General features: G+C 37.2%; 1 pseudogene; it reads left to right on the top strand.

Moving 5' to 3' along the window:
• The first annotated feature begins 512 nt into the window (after positions 1-512).
• LOC122449821 lies at positions 513-6377 on the top strand (annotated as a pseudogene).
• Positions 6378-7094: the final 717 nt, after the last annotated feature.

The following is a 7094-nucleotide window of genomic DNA, read 5'->3' on the forward strand; positions in this document are numbered from 1 at the left end:
CAATCAAAAAATGGACCAAAGAACTAAACAGACATTTCTCCAAAGAAGACATACAGATGGCTAACAAACACATGAAAAGATGGTCAACATCTTCTTTATCAGAGAAATGCAAACCAAAACCACAATGAGGTACCATCTCACGCCGGTCAGAATGGCTGCTATCAAAAAGTCTGCAAACAATAAATGCTGGAGAGGGTGAGGAGAAAAAGGAACCCTCTTACACTGTTGGTGGGAATGCAGACTAGTACAGCCACAGAACAGTGTGGGATTCCTTAAAAACTGTAAATAGAGCTGCCATATGACCCAGCAATCCCACTGCTGGGCATATACACTGAGGAAACCAGATCTGAGAGACACGTGCACCCCAGTGTTCATCGCAGCACTGTTTATAATAGCCAGGACATGGAAGCAACCTAGATGTCCATCAGCAGACGAATGGATAAGAAAGCTGTGGTACATATACACAATGGAATATTACTCAGCTATTAAAAAGAATGCATTTGAATCAGTTCTAATGAGGTGGATGAAACTGGAGCCTATTATACAGAGCAAAGTAAGTCATAAAGAAAAACACCAATACAGTATATTAATGCATATATATGGAATTTAGAAAGATGGTAACGATGACCCTATATGTGAGACAGCAAAAGAGACACTGGTGTAAAGAACAGACTGTTGGACTCTGTGGGAGAAGGTGAGGGTGGGATGATCTGAGAGAATAGCATTGAAATATGCATATTATCATATGTGAAATAGATCGCCAGTCCAGGCTCAATGAATGAGACAGGGTGCTCAGGGCTGGTGCACTGGGATGACCCAGAGGGATGGGATGGGGAGGGAGGGGGTAGAGAGGGTCAGGATGCAGAACACATGTACACCCATGGCTGATTCATGTGAATGTATGGCAAAAACCATGAGAATATTGTAAAGTAATTAGCCTCCAATTAAAAAAATGTAAAAAAAAAATATTAAAATGAAAACAGATTATAGAATGTGTCAAGCCTCAGAATTGCCGTGTGTACGACAAAAGCTATGATTAATAACTACAATATCTTTCTTTAGTTCAAAGTGATATTGTTTTCAACTTTTATAAAGAAGTACAGTTTTTGAATTTACAGTTTAAAGAACACCCTAATGAGGGTCAGAAATTGTCAAAGTCTTTCTCACATAGTTGTTAAGCAAAAACTAAAAATAAAAAGTGATGGTTTAAATGCAAAAAAAAAAAAAAAAACCCCAAATATTTTCCCTTGATGGTGTCCTACGTGGACATCTTGTGCTCCCTAAAGACTTATGATTTGGAGCGGAGGTGCCTAGTCCTCTCCACCTGTGTATCTCACATCACGATTGTCATCTTAGTTGTGCCCTACTCATTTGTTTTTGTGCCCCGTATATTTGCAGCCAACCCAAGGCTACATTTTATATCATCGTTAACTCCTGGCTAAACTTCTTAAACATGCTTTCTGTGCGTGCTAAGCTGCTTCGGTCGTGTCTCATTCTTTGGGACCCTGTGGACTGTAGCCTGCCAGGCTCCTCTGTCCATGGAACTTTCCAGGCAGGAATACTGGAGTTGGCTGCCATTCCCTCCTCCAGGGGATCTTCCCAACCCAGGGATCAAACTCCCATATCTTATGTCTCCTGTACTGCCAAGCAGGGTCTTTACCACAAGCACCACCTGGGAACACAGCCTCAAATTTAGAGGAGAAAATGCTATGAGGAAGTTGTGGGATGAAATAGTGACTTTGGGAAATAATCATAGCAATGAGTTTGTCTCCTAAACGGAGAAGAGAAAATACAGTTTTATGGTTCAGGGTCCACTGAACACTACTTATCAAAAATATGTTGAGTTTTACCTATAGGTACTCAGAGGAGCGGCCCAGGTAGGGAATTTTTACCATTATAAAAACTGTATTTAGATTTATGTATTGCCCAGTTGGTAGCTAAACTTTATTTACTTATATCGCAAGCCATGGCTACTTTATTGTTTCCTTTATTTAATAACTACTTTAATATTAAAAGACATTTAATAGCTACTTTATTAGATGTCTCTTTTATTGTTTGACTCTATTAGAAGAAAATAAGATCCAGGCATGAAAAAACCTTTTACGTGATTTTCCCCCTGGTTTTATTAATCTGTGTCCTTACTCATAGCACAGTTGCTGGTATAACAGAAGTTACCTAACTTAAAAAATATATATATAATTGGACAATTCATTAGTTATTATATCCAAAATTTTGATACATTTAATTATATTTTTGATATAAATTTTATTTATTAACCAAAATATAATGTGATTAAATTGAATATTAAATAAAAGAAAAGAAACTCTTCCCATGACGGGGGGGAAATGCATAACAAGTTCTCTGAAACAACACAACTGGGTCAATATTTTATATTTGATGGACAATCATCTTATATGATTCTAAAGCTACTTTCTTTGTATGTTGCACCTTTCTGACATTAATTATGTGATTTGCTATAGTAATATCTTTACATATAGATGTTCTTTAAAAACTTTGTGGAAAATGTCAGTGAATTAATTAAGCAAGAATCAGTCTTGGACACATTCCAGTTTCAAGGCTCAATGATAAATGCAGCTAGAAGGAATGAAATATCCCCTGATCTTCACCATTAACAGGGAGAAGATGCTATCCATTTAGTGAGTGATGTAAATTTTTCAGGAGGTCCTTTCTTAGACTTAATGCATGGCTTAAAAAATTAGGGGGATGTCTTTCAAAACTGCAAGTCAACTAGTCTGGCTATGTTAACATGACAGAGTGAGAAGAACTAAACCATCAAATGGGACTTTTCTATTTGATGTCAGTAAGAAAGTAGTTACTTGGAAAACCTCCCTGGCAAATGGCTAGTTGCTATCTTCTATGTACTTATAAGATGTGCTGGTCATTTTGATACATTTCCTAAAGTGATAAGCTTTTGTTTTCCTGTGTGAACCCTGGAATTCCTTTCAAATAACCAGCAGCGCACATAAAAATGACCTGAGTAATCAGAAGACTTCATGGAAAAAGTGGACAGATAGCCAAATTACATGAATATCCTCAGGTAATAAGGCAGCTTTCTACCCTCAGTTGTCAAACTGGATGAAAAATGATTCCAAGTGTTTATGAGTAACTTAAAGTCATCCTTCAGATTCTGAACAAGACTCCACAAGGTAAGACTAACTGTAAATAGTGGGAACCAGACTTACAGTCGTGGGACTGTGTTTATTGGGTAAGACATTTAATTACCTTGAAATCAATCAAACTTAGATTCAATTATAGGTATAGCACTTAAAAACATGTGAATGGAACAGTAAATTAGATGTTCTGAACTTCAGTTTCTTCAATATGAAATGAGGATTACAGTTCTTGTTATTGTAAGTATTGACTGTGTTACATTAAACCATGAGTTCGTGATTGGAATAAACGGTAGGAGTTTTGAGCATTGGAATGATGTCATCAGAATAAGATTAAAAAGGACAATTTGGTCAGCTTCAGGAGAACCAATTTTTGAAGATCAGTATAAACATGGAGAGAATTGGTGGAAGGCTGTTGCAGTGGACCAGTAAGAAATTAGAAAGTAGCGAATGATCATATTAGTGATATATTTTGAAAGTTGTGCCCATAGGCTTTATTAAAGTTTTATGAGAGTAACTAATAGTGAAGAGCATTGAAATTTTTTGTCCTAACACAAAAATGGAAAATGATAGCATTTAATGAGATAAACAGGGAATATCTCCTTAAATTTGGTTTAGAAAATGCCTATGTCTATTATGGAAAATTTAACAATTAGTTTTGTAAATATTAAATTGCCATTAAACTGGATGTCAAAATTATAGAAGGTGCATAACAAGTTTGCAAAATAGAGGAGAGATAGGGGCTGGGGACATGAAATTAAACTGCTGCAGCATTTATTGTTTAGGAAAAGGGAAATATCCACCTAAAGATCTAAGAAAGTATCAGTGAGGTCTGAAACAATTCAAGACAGGGATCTATTTACAGTTTGATCTACCCACATTGATTGTGTAAACTGCCTTAAGTGAATCTCAAGTATTATGCTTTTGTGAGTAATACTCAAGTATTGCTCTTTATAAATGGTGCACCTTTTTGTGGAACTCTCTTCCCATCATTTGTATTCTTTGATTTAAAAAAAAATTTCAGCTGAAATATTGCTTCCTTTGGGAAATCTTCTCTAATTTTAGTTGATATACTCCTTTACTGTGACTCTTAGCACTGTGTGAATAATCATTTAATGCACTTATTACATGGGTCTGGAATTACCTGATCCCTCATTTTGAGTCCTATCACTGAGGGTGGGGCTCTATGGCTTATTCTAGTAAGTAAGTGTTAGTCGTCAGTCGTGCCCGACTCTTTGCAACCCCATGGGCTGCAGCTCACCAGGCTCCTCTGTCCATGAGATTTTCCAGGCAAGGATACTGGAGTGAGTTGCCATTTCCTTCTCCAGGGGATCTTTCCAACAAACCCAGGGATGGAACCCGGGTCTCCTGCATTGCAGGCAGATTCTTTACCGACTAAGCTACAAGGGAAGCCCTGGCTTATTCAAGTTGGTAATTAAAATGTCCATGGTACATTGGAGCCAGAAGGTACTTCATTCATATTCTTCTAATGAATGGATAAATAAACGACTATACTTCTAATGCATTTAAATGTTTCCCCCCTTGTATCGTAGGTAAATTGCCTCTACTACCTGAACTCAGCCTCTGTACAGACTAAATGGAAGCAAGGAACAATGTAATTCACTTTGTCCTCCTGGGGCTCACACAGAATCCAAAGGAGCAGAAAGTCCTTTTTGTTCTGTTCTTGCTCTGCTATATTTTGACTGTAGTGGGCAACCTCCTCATTGTTGTGACTATAACTGTCAGTAAGACCCTGAACTCACCAATGTACTTTTTTCTTGCTAGTTTATCATTTATGGATGTAACTTATTCCTCTTCTATTACCCCCAGATTGATTTCAGACTTGTTCTTTGAAAAAAAAAAAAACAACCTTTGAATCTTGCATGACTCAGCTGTTTGCAGAGCACCTTTTGCTGGATCAGGGGTCTTCCTTCTGCTGGTGATGGCCTATGACCGCTATGTGGCCATCTGTAAGCCCTTGCATTATTTAGTGATCATGAGGCAGAGGACATGTATTGTGCCGCTGGCGGTGTCCTGGGTTGGAGGTTTTCTGCACTCAGTAATTAAACTTAGCACTGTTTATGGGCTCCCATTCTGTGGCCCCAATGTCATTGATCACTATATGTGTGACATGTATCCCTTATTAAAACTTGTCTCTACTGACACCTATGAGAGTGACGTTTTAGTTGCATTCAGTGGAGGACTGATCTGCACTCTTGGGTTTCTGCTCTTACTATGGAGTCACCCTGCACTCTCTGAAGAACCTGAGTCAGGAAGGGAGGCAGAAAGCCCTCCAGACCTGTGGTTCCCACATCACTGTGGTTGTCTGTTTCTTTGTTCCCTGCATTTTCATGTATGTGAGACCATGGATGTGCGAGTTGGACTATAAAGAAAGCTGAGCGCTGAAGAATTGATGCTTTTGAACTGTGGTGTTGGAGAAGACTCTTGAGAGTCCCTTGGACTGCAAGGAGATCCAACCAGTAAAAGAGATCAGTCCTGGGTGTTCATTGGAAGATGCTGAAGCTGAAACTCCAATACTTTGGCCATCTGATGCAAAGAGCTGACTCATTTGAAAAGACCCTGATGGTGGAAAAGATTGAGCGCAGGAGGAGAAGGGGACGACAGAGGATGAGATGGTTGGATGGCATCACCGACTCGATGGACATGGATATGGATGGACTCCAGGAGATGGTGATAGACAGGGAGGCCTGGCGTGCTGCGGTTCATGGGGTCGCAAAGAGTCAGACATGACTGAGCGACTGAACTGAACTGCTAAAACATTCCCCATTGATAAATTATTGAGTGTGTTTTATCTAGTCATAACTCCCATGCTGAATCCATTAATCCTCAGAAATTCTGAGTTGACTAATGCTATGAAGATGCTCTGGAGAAGAAGCATTGTATCTCATATTAACTAGGAGCTTCATCAACCATGGAGGGAGTCATTTGACATAAGGTTCCATTTCCTTTGAATGAAGAAACTATTTTAAATTTGACTCTGATTTCTCTTTCTTCTAGAAAATTATGATAATTATAATTAAATAATATAATCATACAACTGTGCATTTGTAATAGTTTGCTCCATGTTACAATGTAAGGTCCAAAATTCTTGTTTATCAATGTACCTAGATAACCATAAAGCCTATACAGCAAGGCATTAATAGTAAATAAATGATTTAGTGAGGAAAATGTTATATATCTATACTGATTTTTAATCAGTTCGTGTATCTTTATCTTTTATACTTTTTCAGAGTGCATTTTTTATTTAGATTCTTTTCATTTAAGTGAACTTTTATTTACATTATTTGAAATATTTAACTCTATATAGGTTTCCTTCTTTACTATATTTCAGTTGCATTATACATAACAATTTTTACTTTAATACTTTTGCTGTTTATAAGAAAAATGAAATAAAATAGATAATAATAAAAGCATAAGTGAAACCAAATTATATGGGATGCAGTGTTGAATAAATTTCCTATTTTCCTTCAGCATTTTCTAGTCCTCATACTCAGAGACTGGCCAAAATTTGTTTCTTCATTTTCATCTGAGAATAATTTTTGTCAATGCAAATGAATGTGCCATATGAATATTTGTTCTTTTTTATGTATGTAGCACTTACTTTTAGTATGCAAAGTCTTAAAAAATATCTCCATATCAATCCATATATATCTCTTAATTTACCTCATCCTGCACAATGCTTCTTATAAATTTAAATTTAGTATGTTGATTTATCTTCATGTAGTTCATAAACTTTTAAATTACTTTCTCAACAAATACATGTTTTGAATTGTGCAAATATTATTGAGGGCCTGGGCTCAGCCTCTTTTCAGGGAGTTAGGATGTTACAAGCCACAGGCAGGGCAAACCCTCCCCCCGCCAAACTAAAAACAAACAAAAAATAGCAAACGAAAAACAGACTCACTAACAAAACTCAAAAACCTTGTTAGATGCAGTTCTAGA

This window comes from Cervus canadensis, chromosome 11, assembly GCF_019320065.1.
Source record: "Cervus canadensis isolate Bull #8, Minnesota chromosome 11, ASM1932006v1, whole genome shotgun sequence".
Taxonomy (NCBI): Eukaryota; Metazoa; Chordata; class Mammalia; order Artiodactyla; family Cervidae; genus Cervus; species Cervus canadensis.